At 42.6% G+C, this 13,823-nt stretch overlaps 1 long non-coding RNA gene across 3 annotated transcripts in view; it reads left to right on the forward strand.

Annotated features, from left to right (window-relative positions):
- Positions 1–13,823, forward strand: part of LOC146799462 (uncharacterized) — a 96,003-nt gene that overhangs the window by 32,897 nt on the left and 49,283 nt on the right. For 2 of the 3 annotated variants that reach the window (XR_014968918.1, XR_014968917.1), the window contains one exon: positions 4,908–5,074. This is a non-coding gene — a long non-coding RNA (uncharacterized LOC146799462). Of the gene's footprint in view, positions 1–4,907; positions 5,075–12,265; positions 12,349–13,823 lie in introns of all 3 variants that reach the window. The other variant, XR_014968919.1, reaches the window with a different exon arrangement.

Here is a 13,823-nt window from a genome sequence, read left to right on the forward strand (position 1 = left end):
CCTTCATCTCCACTCTCAGATGTAGTTCTAACATCGTCCATTGTGGGATCAAGACACCGTTCCACTGTTGGTACCTTTTGGACTACTGTGTTAGTGGTATACAGAGCACTCCACGGTGCTGGGCCTCAGGCTGGACGCTGTCTGCCTGTATCGCGGTAGCCAGCGTTGATCTTGGGATCCTTCCCAGCTTGCAGATCTCGGCCCAGGAGCTTCCACCGGCACGTTGTCGGTCCTCTTTCACATACGGCGATGTCGAAAGGTGAACTGTGGGGCATATGTGCGTCGCAGCGGCCATGACGGTTTCTGGGTAACAGCCAGCTCAGAGCATTATTCCCGCAGCCACCTTCGCTCACAGCATCAGCCTCGTGGCGATGTAAGCTGCGCTGACCTGACAGACATGTTCGCCATTCCGGAAGAGAACCACACCCAGAGAAACGTGCCTTTCATTTATACCCCTACGCTAGCCTTGCGTACGCCGAGGCAGCCCACTACGCTAAAGATCTGAGGGGGGTGGGAGGGGGCACATATGTGCTATGTTTTCGTAATCTTCCCTACTGACTGTACTATCATGGTTGCGTCCACTGTCCACTTCACTCAATAGACCATCAGTGTATCTTCACATGTACATGTCTGTGCTCTGCATACTCAAGTCTCTCCGACACATCCCCTCAACACTTTGCATTGTATACTTTATAATCGAGAATCACTTGCCACCTTCGCACATACTTTGCTCCCATCTCTCCCCGCATTATGCATTGTGTGGCAGAGGTGCTGTGTTTGGTTTGTGTACATGGCTAGCCACGGTTCCCACAGTACGTTGTGTCATTGTGTCTGCTAGGTGTACATGTTGTTTGTCATGTTGTATGTGATTATATAAGGTAGCACGTTTATTTACGAGCAGTGGTTTCTCCCATTTACATATTGCTGTCTTAAAGAGGATACCGAAGTTTTTCTCACAGGTGAAAAGTGGGACCACAATAGCAGTCATTCATTACTATGCAAGAATGTCCAACTGCACAACGCTTCTAAGCTTACAGCCCCCAATCTTGCGTGCTTTCTTAAAAGCACGCCAACTCCCACAATCAGACCAACATTCACACAGCTTTCTAACGGCAGTTATCTGCTTCTTAATAACATGGACTGCTACGCAATGTGAGCTGGCATACCGTATGTCCTTACTGTTTCAAACCGGATAACTTCCTCTGGCAATCTCTAGTCCCACCCACACAAAGTAACTCCCAAAGTTCAACTTGGCCTTCAATACCTACTTTGAAAACAGATTTTATTAAACGGAGCAAACTGAAAGCGCTTTTGTTTCAAACAGAAGCGTCCCTCGCTTCTCCAAAAGTAATTTATCGACTGCAAATAGCACGAACTTCAAGTAACATACACTCCCTTTTAAATACGAACATCCCATTACACTTTGTGAATTGTTACACAATTTTCAACACATCTGACATTTAAGGTCTGGCACACTTTTTTAACACTGTCTCCTCCAGCCTTCTCACAGGGTTTCAAACTGTTTTTAGTCTAATACCAGACTTCATTCATTCCATCATCTCTGGAATAACAGGAACAGTGGCCATGATTCTCGCTCTGTTTGCGGCCATCCTACTACTATTTAAGCTTGTTAAAAATGGCTGCACTCCCTGTGGTAACAAGCATGTACGACAGAATACACCTCTATGCGAAGCTACATCAATACCGTGAAAAAATGGAACAACTTTTCGGCTACCTACCTCTATATATTATTGGAGCCAGCTACAACATGACATTTATTTACACATATACAATCTGCTATCAACCATCTTTTTATTGCAAAACTTGCCCAATCGACTGGTGAATTGATCTTTGCCTTGCCAACATCCCAGCAAATGCTCCAGATATCCAGCAGGTAATGGAGTATCTTGAAAACCATGAACTTGATTGTTCGGGCAGTGGAGCAATGGTGGATGCAACGTAAAAAGGTATCCTGGCAGAATGGGATTTCTGCGCAGCTGCGAAAGATCTCCTGCAACGTGCAACCTTTGACAACATCGCAGATTGCCTGCCAATTCAAATTGCCGCTCCAACATCCGAGGAACATTACTGTCCCTTCGAGGATATGAATTGGATCGCTTCGCTTTTCTCACACGATGGCAACAATCGCCTCTTGGAACATTACGCATCTCAAGCCACTGAAGAACTTCCGGACTGCAATTTCCAAGACTTGTAAGCAATTCACTTCATTCTTGGATTGATTTTTTCCAACTTTTTTGACTTTTTCCTATACATTTTTTTAATACACTTCAATTGAACTGTTTTCATATAATAACTTTCTAAGTATGCTTAGGCATTTGAATTGTGTTTTCATTATTGGCCCTTACGTTTCCACACTAACCAGGGATGGATGATGTACGGCCTATGCAAATACGCTATTTACTTGCTAAATTAGCCTAAACCCGACATCCATTTTGAAACCATATCTCCTCTTTGTACACACGTCTCTCTGCCTGCCTGTTATCCACGAAGCCCTTTCACACAAATTAGCTCATCCTCAGCCTCTGCTCACGAGCAGGCTATCAAGATCAAAAAACACGGCATTGTTTAGGAACTGGTTGGCACAGTGTGGTAATCGTATCATACCTTTATTTTCATTCTACAATTTACAGTCATTCATGTCTAATAGGTATTATTTATGTCACATGGAACTGTAACATCTAATGTGGAATTGACTGATGCAGAAGCTTAGCTAGCTTTGAATACAGCAGAAGCGGTTGGAGTTTGCCTCAGCTGGATGCCTTAGCTCTTGCACCAGTGGCTCCGTTTATGGCACTTAAATAAAGACACTTTTTATATAACTTGCAGACTCCATCGCTTTATCCCACACAGCCACTTTCTTAAACACACCGGATTTCACCATTTGTCTTCTGTGGCATTGCATCATTCTGCATTTTATTCTTCACGATTATTTCTTTATTCCTGCTTGCTAAAACACTCCATTCGAGTCTTCAGACCGGTAGGGGTGAGTAGTTTGCTTCCCACTCCCGCCATAATCTAAACCCATACTAACACCACTAGCACAGCTATGCTACAGTGGCCAGTATGCTACAGCGCCCAGAGCACATCAGTTTACAGCACGGGTACTCATAGTATGGCCCGCGGGCCGCTGGCAGCCCGCCCGGCCTTCATTGGTGACCCACAGACCCTTGCATACACATACATATAGTATGCCAGATCCTTCCTGTAAACAGAGAAGATGGCCGCAGGAGCATACGTAGTCAATACGTATTCACAACGTTTGCTCCTGCGACCATCTTCTCTGCTTATGCTTGCCTCTGATTGGCCTGGGCCGCTGAGACGTGACGTCACACACGGCACCCGGCGCAAAGCACAGGCCCTTTAAAAGTCAGCTGTAACTAGCGCTTTTACAGCTGACTTTTAAAGGACCTTTGAAGAAGCTTCCTGTGTCTGTGGTGACGACGTAGATGTCCTCGCAGCCCCGGAGAATCTTCGCTGCAGCCGGAAAATCTTCAGCATCACTTAAGCTGCAGGTATGTGTAACCGCGGGCAGTACTTGTGCCCGCTTCTGTTTTGTAAAGGTCATACTGTGTTTCTATGCCTGCCATGCAAACACTGTCTAATTACGACTTGTCTCACTATATGACATGATTTTCTCTGCACATTGTAAAACATGAAGGTACTTAAGTCGATCAATTGAACTGCTGAAACAAGTGTATCTGCAGCTTAATGACCGTTGAAAGTTTGCATTCATAAAGCATGTTGTTTATTTAAAATAAGTCATCTAATAAGGATTCATGGATATGTTGATCTGCCTGTGAAATTCAATGCCTGTGAGCTTAATGTGCTTTAAAGAGAAATTGTGACGATTTGTAATTTCTTTCCAGTAATTGTATATTACAGTGACAGTAAAAAACATAATGTCAGGCTTACCAGTGAAGCTTGAGTGTTAAAGCTATTATAAATGCTTAACAGGTTAAAGCCTAACTTATAAACATTAATAATTAATCCCTATGTATTATTGTCTTCCACCAGGCAGGGTGTGTGGTATTTTTAACAGTAGGATATGTAGACTTTTTTATGGGGTAAACTATTTTCATTGGACTTATTACAAAGACGGTCATTTTCAGTATTTATAGTGCAACAACAGTACATGACATTCTGAGTATAGCTGAGGCAGCTAATCCATAATGGAACCAGCGGAGGAAATCAATAATCGTCGTGCACTTTCAGTTACAGTGTTTCCACCATATACCCCAAATTCGGGCCTGCTTGGAAGGCCAACTCCCTGGCCTCATAAACCGGCATCTCCTGCTGGGTGCACCAATCCAATCCACAATGCCATTGAGACAGTGTTGGGGGCTCCGTAGCTGTCTGATGGGCAGCTATGTCTCACTTGGCTACCATGGTAGCTTGTGTTTTGCTTCCATTGTGTGGCGAGAGTCAGTTTAGCCATGACTAGCAATGGACATATTTTAATTGTAATTGCATTTATATAGCCGCTATATAAATGCAATTACAATTAAAATCTGTCCATAGCCCTTATCTCATTCCTAACATGAAAAGGACCCGTGTTTGTCAGCATTAATATGAGCAAGCATAGGTGATGTATGGTGAGAATTTTTTACTTGGATGTCGTGCGTGTTGTGTCTTGTACTCTCATGTCCTAAGTCCAGGGCTTTAAGGGGGATGGAAAAAACTAGGGTGTCTCTCAAAGGGCCGCGTGGCCTATGTCTTTCCATTTCTGTTTGCTGTTACCAGTATTGCCATGTTATAAGCCAGGCATGCATTCAACACGTCCCTTACTTGTAACAGACAGCGCTGCCTCTTGTTGTGAAAGGGGAAGTTGCTGCAGCATAACAGAATGGAACATTGCCTGCTTTAATGCTTCTTCTCGTCCACCGCAGCGTCTTCTTGCCCCAAAGCCTCTTCTTTGCCTGAGGCCCCTTCTTCACCACTTGGATTTGGCAGCAGCAGCTCCATCACCACTGTGCCTCCATCTCCACGACCAGCTTGATTTCCATCACCCTGCAACACCAGCTCCACCCGCAGGTTGATCTTCGCACCCCGAGAGGTAAGCACAGCATCCTATTTTAGTAGGCAATGTGATGGTCTCTCATCTGTTTCTCCAATTGTCTCTTCCTTACTTTCCCTGACTCTTTCACCCTGCGCCTTTTCTCAAGACTCTCATCATCTCTCTTTCTCCCCACCTGTCTCAGATGCCATTGTAATAATGTTAGATCAAAACAGGAACTCACATATGAGAAATGGGAGTGGTGTCACAGGCATTACTTGCAGTAATATTAGTGAGCTGCTGCTGTATTACAATATTGAAAACACTGTTACTAGCCATGATTATAAAATGTAAATGCAGTTTTTTTTAAACTAATAGGACATTTCTCTTTTCTTTGTGAAGTGAATTGTCCTTGATTGATGGGTGCATTTTGGTTGATCCTGTTTTAAGGTAGCTTTGTGCGAGACGTTGAATGTTTTATGGATTAAAGTCGTGGCAGCTTTTCCTTGCATCCTTGTTTTTACTTTAAGCTAGCTGGAGATATTTAAGAATGCAGCAAATCAGCTGGCATAGAGGACAAAGTTGAGCTACAATGTTTCGTTAAAATTGTCAGATCAAGCAGCAGATGATGTATTATGCGTCAGATATGGCAGGGCCATATTTATGTGGAAAACATTTGCAAAGTAGGGTATTTTCCCATTCATGTTTTAACTGCTCTTGTGGAATAAGGGTTGAGAAGTACTGATGACAGAAACTGCATGCGACGGATACAAATGGCTTGTGAATCCACTTTTAACCGTAATTGGAACATTTCTGTGATTGGGAACATATTCCACGTTGTGAATGTATTTTAATGTCAAGAACTCATATTAAACCTTAAATAAACATGTGTATCCATTGGGTGAATTACATAACGTAATAAAATGTAACTGGGCAATGAAATACCAAACAAATACTAAAAATTAGGATGTTTTGCTATTTCTGGCCACACCTGACTCTGCCCACTGGCCCAATCTTCTGGTTATTTCCGCCTTCTGATTCTCCGCCCGCTCTACTAACCCCCACCTGAAACCTGGCCCCTCCCCTCGCCCATCACCTCTCTACAGGCCTGACCATTGTATCTGAGCCTTTCAGATTCCTTTAGTTTGACAGCTAATCCACACCAAATAGCGCTGTCCAAATTAGCTCCTTCCATATGTGTTTCTACTCTGTATCCTTGTACTGTCTGGTGGCGCAGTGGACTAATGCGTCCACTGCAGGGGCCTGTGTTCTACCTCATGGTCACAGGTTCAAATCCTGGCGGGTCGTGCCTTTCCTCCATCTGAGGTCGATAAAATGAGTTGGGTAGCAATAAACATCTGTTATTCAGCGCCAAGATGCCTATGGGTGAACTTGTGCTTGTATATATGTGTGTGTGCATGCCATTTATTTCAAATCCCTATTGAGTGACACATTTCTTGCATAAACCACTGGCTTTAGGAAAGCCTCCTGTTTTTCATTTACAGGTTTACCCATTATTTTGTGCGTTTAAACAAAACATTACTTTGGTGTTGCTCTCAGATCTGTTGCGAGAAGTGGTGTTGGTCCATCGGTCGTGATGTGGTGTCTGTCCAGCGGCCGTGACGCAGTGTCGGTCCATCAGTAATGGGGCATGTCGGTCCATCAGTCGTGTGGGTCCATCGGTCATGGGGCGGTGTCGGTCCATTGTTCGTCCGGTGGAAAATCAGATTCCTGGTCCTTGTTACTTGTTGCATAGTAACAAACTAGCTGGAGAGCTCCGCAATGGCCTACAGCCCAGTTTCCAAGCCTTGCAAACTACCCAGATCGATACAGAGCAAACGCAGGACCTTCCAGGAAGCATGCGAAGAAGAGTACTTGTTTGTAGAATGTCCAAAAGAAAAAGCCACCTGTTTGCTTTGCAATGAGAAAGTAAATGCTCTGAGGAGGTATAACCTGGAACGGCACTACAAAACGTGGCACTCTGGATACACTGCGAACTTCCCACTGAACTCAAAACTGCGATCTGCAAAAGTGGCATCGTTGAAGCAAGCTCTTTTTTCCCAGCAGAAGATCTTCCTTTGCCAGATGAAGGAATCTGAGGCTGTAACAGAAGCGTCTTTCAAAATATGCTACTTGCTTGCCAAACATAAAAAAACATTCTCAGATGCAGAGGTGGTGAAGCAATGTTTCCTTTCAGCAGCCGAAATTTTAGTTGACAACTACACTAATAAGGCCAGCATTTTAAAGGAAATCGGTGCATTGCAGCTATCGGTTTTCACGTGTGCACGCAGAATAGAGGCAATGGGACAAAACATCCAGGAGCAGGTGATCAAAGCAGTGAGAGAGTCACCGTTCTTCAGCATTGCCATGGATGAGTCCACAGACATAGGGGATGTGGCACAGTTATAAGTTTGGGTGAGGTATCTGAACCAATGGCTGCATCCCAAAGAAGAGCTCCTGTGCCTTCTACCACTGCAAGGGCACACAAGAGGAGAAGACAGCATGTGCAACTACTTCAAAACAAATAACATACCACTGAATACTCTTGTCAGCATAACAACGGATGGGGCTCCTGCCATGGTAGGCCATGACAGAGGCTTCGTATCTATGCTTAAAATGAAGCTCATAGGACAGACTGTGATAGACTACCACTGCATTATTCACTAGGAAGTATTGTGTGCAAAATTAAAGCACGGAGAACTGAATAATGTCCTAAAAGGTGCAGTGAAAATTGTTAATTTTATCTGTGCCAAAGCTCTCAACCATAGACTTTTTAAAGCAATGCTGCAGGAATCTGAAGTGGAATATACCGACGTCTTGATGCACACTGACGTGCGTTGGCTAAGCAAAGGGAAGGTTCAGGAGCAGTTCATCGCATTGCTTCCTGAAATTGAACTCTTTGTGAACAGTAGAGGCCAATCGTTCCCAGAACTAACTGATGTGAAATGGCTTATTATGTTCCATTTTCTTTCAGATATTTTCACACATTTTAATGCTCTCAATTTGACCCTGCAAGGTAAACAACAGCTTGTGTGCTCCCTCATGAATGGTATTTATGCTTTTGAAAATAAGCTTGTGCTATTCAAAGAACAACTGGATGGTAGTGACTTCACCCACTTCCCAAAACTGTTGGCTGTGATGCAGAGGTTTCCAGATGCACAAGAAATTCTGTCAAACCTAGACCTTTGAGCATGTCTTGAGGAAATTTCTGGGGAGATGAAACGACGATTTGCTCAATTCAGAGCCCTCACCCCTCTGTTAAGGCTGGTTGAAAACCCCTGGATGGTGAGTGCACGAAATATTGACGTTGTTGCCCTTATTGGCATGGAAAGGCTCAAGCAGAAATAGAGCTCATTGACGCAGCACAATTCAGCCCTCGAAGCATCTTTTTTGGGGCAAGCACCCGAAGAATTCTGGAAAATTGTGCCCCCTGACAAGTTTCCTCTTTTTTTTACAGTGGCCCAGAAGGTAATTTGTATGTTTGGGTCAACATATGCTTGCGAATGTTCATTTTCCACAATGGGACTGTTGAAGAGCAAACTCAGAAATAAGCTTACAGACCTATATCTGGAGCAGCTCTTAACGCTTGTCGTTTCCAACTTGGTACCAAATTACAGAAAACTAATTGGTGACATGAAATGTAAAATAAGTTCATAGTGTTTGTCTTTAACATACCTATTTTGTGGACTGTGAAGCCTGTGCTGCTCTGGGCATGTGCTGAATATCCGGTTACTGCAAATTGCCATGCCATACCACTTAAGATTGCTATTGTCTGCTAATAAAAAAAAATTATAAACATGTGCTCCATGTAGTTACATCTGCTTTGGAAATACAGCATTGTCTAGTAATGTTTTGAAACGGCAGTGATTTTTTTCCCCCCCACTAGCCCTGCCCCATCTGACCCCACCCCCACTGACCCCACCCCCACCAGTGTGGCCTTCGGCCACAAACCACTCTTTAAATTTGGCCCAGACAGAAAGTTTGTGAGTACCATGGTTTACAGCAATCAGCTCACGGTTTCATCCCCGAGTGTACTGGCACCTCACCTCAGCACCATCTCATTCTGGACAAAACAGCACTTTCACACCGCTAGGGGTGAATACTTCGCTTCACACTCCCTCTATAGCACACCCTAACCACCCCACAGAGCTCACAGCGCTATAGTCTAAACCCATACTAACACCACTTGCACAGCTATGCTACAGCGGCCAGTATGCTACAGCGCCAGGAGCACATCAGTTTACAGCAATCGGCTCACGGTTTCATCCCCGAGTGTACCGGCACCTCACCTCAGCACCATCTCACTCTGGGCAAAACAGCACTTTCACACCGGTAGGGGTGAATACATAACTTCACACTCCCTGTGTAGCACACCCTAACCACCCCACAGACCTCACAGCGCTCCTACCCTCCTCATTCCTACTCTTTTTGCCCTTTTTTCCCCTTACTCACTTCAACGGAATCACAAAATGGCTGCCAACACTTCCTAGTTGCAACCTGCTCGCACCGCTCGCAGCCAATAAGCAGCAAGCTTGTGCTCGTAATCCCTCAGCCAATCAGAAGGCAGAATTCCCAAATACCGATATCTGTAAATTTCGATATGTCTCCAAAACTACTGAACGGATTTACACCAAATAAACACAAGCGTGCTTTCTAGACCAAGACCCTTCTCCCTGCTAAATATGGGGTAATTCCGTTCACCCATTCGACCTGTAGCCTTGTCTAAAGTTTCCTATGGAAATTAACATGGAGAAAACATGTTTTGAGACCCCCCTTTTTTCTCAGACCCCCCTTGACAAATCACCCCCAAACTTTCAACATAACGGCTGATATGAACAAAGAATTAGTTTGGAAAATTTCATGAAGATTCATCAAACAATGCCAAAGTTATAAGCAAAAAAAAAAGCTCTCCCTATGGAAAGTTTGTCCTAACTATAACTACCTACTGGCGAATGCCAGTAGGTAATATATATATTACCTACTGGCGGTCGCCAGTAGGTAGTTATAGTTAGGACCTATTATCCATAGGAAATCCGCAACATTCTATTTGGAATAACTTTGGCGCCGGTTGACGAATCCTCGCGAACTTTTAAAAACTCGTGGCCCGCTCCGGTGCGCTCCTATCCTGAAAGTCTCTGGGTGATTCATCAAGCGGGGGCGAGAAAAAAGGGGGGTCGCAAAACATGTTTTCCCCATGCAATTTTCCATAGGGACCTTTAGTCGCAGCTACAGCCCGAACTGCTGAACGGAATTACACCAAATTTGGCAAAAAGGTAGCCCTTGGTTCAGAGTCATGCCTTTTGGTTAAATGGTGTAAATCCGTTCAGTAGTTCCTGAGAAAATCAAAAGTAAAATCACATATATATCTGGGCGGAGCCTAACCACACAGCTCATCGTGAGATCTGATTGGCTGTCAGCACTTCATCCAAGAAGTGTTGGCAGCCATCTTGGGACCAATATACATGATAGCACCTCATTAAAAAGCATTGCAGTTAATAGAAGGTTTTAAGACTTTAGTTACATTATAAATCATTTGTTGATGGTACCATACTCATTTTAGGAATTGTGGTGTGTTCTAAAGTGATTTTACCATGTGAAAAAGACTTCTGCTGTGATATCATGAATCATGTTTGAGAGAAAACTATTTTCTCATGCTTTTCCCACAGATGTTTGGAAGGTGATCTATAAGCTAAACTGAGAGCATATTTTCAGTAAATTCACATTATCTTTCTCAGTCATGTGAGAATGAAGTCTGACATTCTCAGTAAAACATGTACATCCAACAAGGGCAGAGACTGTCAGTTGATTCCTTTGTGTTCTACTGCAGCTTCCCAGAGTGTTCTAAAGAACAACTAGAGCGCTAACAGTCCTACTTATGACAAACGTATTGCACACCTGAAGCCATTTTGATTGGAATAAAGTGGTAACTCTTAATACATTTAATTTAAAAAGGAACAAAATGAGGGGGTTCATTTTGCCATAGAAAGTATGATTAGTGCTGCAGAAAGAAAAATTAGGGCACATTTTGAGTGACTTCTCAAATCTTCTATTTCATAAAAAAATTCTGACATGCAGACTTAAACATGCACTTTCAATACCAGCAGCACACTTCCCTGGTGAGCAGTAGCTTTACTACAGTGATCTAATAAGCAACTAGAGTGCTAACATTCTGAATTTATGGCAAATGTGTGACACATCTGAATGCCTTCTTGATGGAATCAAAGTAAAAAACTGAAAGTATTTCCTACTGAGGAGACTGTAGTAAATGAGGAAATTAGGAAACTTCATAACAAATAAATCTCCCAAGATGGCCACCAGAGACAAAAGAGCCCAAATGCAGCACAAATATCACCCAGATGTAGCCCACATGTAGCCCAATGACAGAAGTGTGCAAAACACTTATTTTTTGTGTATTTGCAGTGACCCGGGGGAGGGGCATGACGGGTAATTTACGGGATATTAGAACGCGAAAGCAGCAATGGCGGATTGCTCGAATTTGCTTGAACTGTTGCGGTTGGACTGATATTATGGCCACCAGGGAGACTTACCAGGTTAGAATACGGTCGTTTTGCTTTTTACCCATTTCGAAGACGACGCTACTATCATCTGGCACCCTATTTGGGGTGTATATACATGCATTCTTTTGATTTGTATGTTTAACGATACCCTGTTGTGCTTTGGGCGATATTATATATACACATTTTCTCTGTCTTGTACTTCAAAAAAGAAACTTACAATTGGGTAGGACCGAATAATTGTTCTATCGTGGGGATTACGCTTACCCTATTATATATTGAGGTAAGCGGATATAGATTTGTCTTAAATATTAATCAATTGCGTTTTATTGGTAGTTTTGCGCGTTTATAAACACACATTTGTTTTGTTCCCTCAACTTGTTTTAATCAAAGTGATTGTGATGTATATATATTATGGAAACCGCAAATACACAGAGTATTTTGTCATCGTATAATGATATTCGCCAGAAATGTGGCCACTGACTAATAATGTGCGTAAGACTTGGTTTATAAATACCCTATCTTTCTGACTATTGATGTCGGTAGAAGAATGTGTCCTTTTCTTGTTATTTGAAACCATCAAATTGCAGTGATTAACAAACATTTGTAGTAACATTAACAATCCAATATGTACTGTTGGTTTGAAGCGACCGAAATTGATACTTAGACGGGATTTACATACTGACCGTATGTTAGTTCTTGACTTTATGCTTTTCCACCCTTACTTCAATCTTAGATCGACGCATTTTTTTGTTTGGAATATTAGGAAATTACAAAGAATTGGACTCGCAGGATTTTTCATATCGATTGCACCAAAAGGTGAGACTGTTATCTAGTTTGATTGCTTTGGATAAAGTTGTTAAGATATTAGAGGTACAGTCTCGTTTATGCAATTCGTACATACAAAAAATTAATTTATTTCTTTTGATTTAATACGGTCTTCCGCCGACACATTCACTGGTGAATATGGTATCCCACTCAGATCCAAAGGGTTAAACGGCCAATTATTAAAAACGTCTTTATTATTATCTATTGCAATAATGATGTAGGACATCAGAGATTCAGTCTTTCCAGTGTTATCTCTGCACACTTACAGGTCTATATGGTACTCCGCTTATACTGTCCCATCACACCTATTTGCCTGTAATTTGGCTTCTATATTTTCATGACATTCTTATATATATCTTTTAAATGTGCTTTACATGTTTTCTTGCTTTTGTATATATTTTTTTGCTTGTTCTTGGCAAGTTTGTAAGTACAAATGTGTTTTTAAATGTTTTGTGATACATTTTTTATACTTTATTGGGTTTTGTTGTGCTTCAGTCATGTTTTTCTAATATAACAATGATCCTCAAATAGTTGGGATAATGATTAGATAAATATAGTTCAGAATCGATGCTAAATATAGTTCAGAATCGATGCTATATTCTGGAAGTCCAGCCGGACAACCGATTTAATTTTTCAAATAAAAAATGCACAAATATAGGAACAAAGTACTTGTGGGACACAGTCATGTGTCCAATTAGAACAATAACATTAACAAAACAAACAAGGCATTTCAGGCAAGACAAAAAGGAGCTTTTTAGATTATCCAATGTTGTAAGCTTTTTCAAAACAGCTAGTGCACTTTTTCAACACAATGGATTAACGTTCATGCTATTTTAGAAGGGGTCGACGATGTTTCGATCCTTTCAGAGGAGTACCAGGATCATCATCAGGACATTAATGTGTACATGCCTGATTGTGAACGAAATTGCCTGTGGGGAAACAACCAGGGTTGATGTAGAGAGGGAAAGAAAAATTTGAGGAAAAAATGAGAGAGAAGATTTAGGGCGGTCCGCTCATGGCATGTTGAACAAGATTAAATCACGCAAGGGATGCAGGTGTAGTGCCAAGAATGCATGCGGGTGTGTAGGCATGCGTTGGGTTCAAGAGTCAAATACTGATCGATCAGTAGCGAGCGCAAATAAGCCGTATAAGTGGTGAGTGACCGGAGAGATAACCGTTCGCGGTGGTTTGCTGACTAATAAAGAGTTGGAGTGGAAAGGGACCGCGTGATGTGAGGACATGCGTCTGAAGTTATCATTGACTAAACGGACGCAAAGTGCGTGATGAGGAAATACGAATGGAGGCGACCAGGCTGGGTGGAAGGGCACCAACAGGCGGTGGAGGAGCTATACTCGGTGGTAGTGATGGCGCTATAAAGCAACCAGTCACAGAGTGGAAGGATAGAGTGTTTAGGGGGTGGGTGTGAGGAGCGCGTAACTACAATGAACGTTGGTCTCACCTGGAAT

The sequence above is a fragment of the Triturus cristatus genome, chromosome 9, assembly GCF_964204655.1.
Source record: "Triturus cristatus chromosome 9, aTriCri1.1, whole genome shotgun sequence".
Classification (NCBI taxonomy): Eukaryota; Metazoa; Chordata; class Amphibia; order Caudata; family Salamandridae; genus Triturus; species Triturus cristatus.